The sequence below is a fragment of the Limulus polyphemus genome, unplaced genomic scaffold (genome assembly GCF_000517525.1).
Source record: "Limulus polyphemus unplaced genomic scaffold, Limulus_polyphemus-2.1.2 Scaffold1458, whole genome shotgun sequence".
In the NCBI taxonomy this organism is placed as follows: domain Eukaryota; kingdom Metazoa; phylum Arthropoda; class Merostomata; order Xiphosura; family Limulidae; genus Limulus; species Limulus polyphemus.
In genome coordinates this window covers 270,375-272,342 of record NW_013667068.1, presented here as the reverse complement: position 1 = coordinate 272,342, position 1,968 = coordinate 270,375, and positions in this window count along the sequence as shown.

Sequence of the window (1,968 nt, the reverse complement as noted above, 5' to 3'; positions counted from 1 at the left end):
TTGCCACAGTTAAATAGTGTATACATTTTACTGATGTCGGCTTGTTGCCACAGTTAAATAGTGTATACATTTTACTGATGTCGGCTTGTTGCCACAGTTAAATAGTGTATACATTTTACTGATGTCGGCTTGTTGCCACAGTTAAATAGTGTATACATTTTACTGATGTCGGCTTGTTGCCACAGTTAAATAGTGTATACATTTTACTTTTTAACTGTGGCAACAAGCCGACATCTAGTGTATACATTTTTGTAATATCGCTTGATATTTTTAAATGGTGTATAGAAGCCCTCGGTGTCCGCTTGCTGCTAGTTTAAATTATAAATAGATCTTAATAACTACATCTTATTGCCATGTTAAACAATGTACAGTTGTCTGCTTGGTTTCACGTTAAATTATGTGTTCATGTTAATAATATCATTTGTTGCTACATTCGTCGCGTGTTGTATTCATATTATTGATGAAAGCCTTGCCACGTTAAATAATATATTAGTAACGTTGGATTATTGGTAGATGATGTGTATATTTTACCTTTTAAAAATGATAAAGTAGTCCAGCTAGATAACATGTTTTTTGGTGTGTTTTTTTTTATTGAATCTTTATTACTGGAATATTTCTTCAGCGACGTCAACAATATCTACGTAACAGGTGATTTACTTATTATACTGTCGTAAAGTTTGTCAGGATGTTGTTTACTTTAGTCAAGATTTTACACATTTCATGTTAAATGATATATTCTCTGACGACGGGAAAGCACGTGGTTTTAAATAATAGTGTTTTACATTCAAACTTATCACTGTAATACAAATGTTAAGATTATATGAAAAATAAAGATAAAATACATTATTTTTTTTTTTCAGGTCGAACTTCTGACTGTCATAATTTTTTGATTGTTCTCTCACAAATATTTAAATGCGGTTTTTTTTATTTCGTTCCAAAAATGAGCCTAACTGGGAGTGGAATAATAGTTAGTGTGGCCGGACAGTGAATTCGAGGACTCGTGATTCGCCACCCGTTGCCGCAAAAACCACGCTTCGCATTTTGAAGTCGTGCAAGCATTACTAGAGTGATGGTCAAATAACATTACTCGAGTAGAGTAGCCAAAGAGTTGGCGGAAAGTGTTGTTCATTAGCTGCCTCTACTCTATCAGTTCAAAATCAGGGATCGCTATGAGCACCCCCCCCAGTGGCACAGCGGTATGTCTGCGGACTTACAACGCTAGAAACCGGGTTTCGATACCCGCGGTGGTCAGAGCACAGATAGTTCTTTGTATAGCTTTGAGCATTACTATAAACAAAACAAACTCTATGCGCAGATAGTCCACGCGCTCAGTCTTGCGCGAAAAACAGGGCCCTGGATTGAGCGTATGTGAAACGATTGTTGTTGTTGAGGGTATTGTGTACGAATATTCCACAGTAGGGGGTGGGATGACAAATAACCACATGCACTAACATTAAGTGACTGTTAATTAAAATAGACTGTGTTTTTTTTTTGTTGTTTTTTTTTCATTCAGTCGCGTGCAGTGTTTTTTCCCTAGTGTTTCTTTGTAGTTAAGCACAAAGCTATACAATGGGCTATCTGTGCTCTGCCCACCACGGGTATCGAAACCCGGTTTCTAGCGTTGTAATTCCGCAGACATACCGCTGTGCCACTGGGGGGAGGGGCTTTTCCCAAGTACACAAAAGTCTCAAACATTATTTATGTAATAGTTATTAAAAAAAAACGTTCATATTGCACTCTCGCGTGATTTCCTTAATTTGTTTTAACAAGCAGAGTAGTCTCGCGGAAGTGGCGAGAGCTTAGTTAGACCAAGATTACACGTGTATTTGCTTGAAGCCTGTTAATATTATAAAAGTTATTATCGATTGTTTGTGACTAGGAAGGACCTATACAGTATATCGTGATGTTTCTTCACGCGATCAGGTTTCCGAAATTTCCAATTTCTGCTATACGCTTTCACATATAATA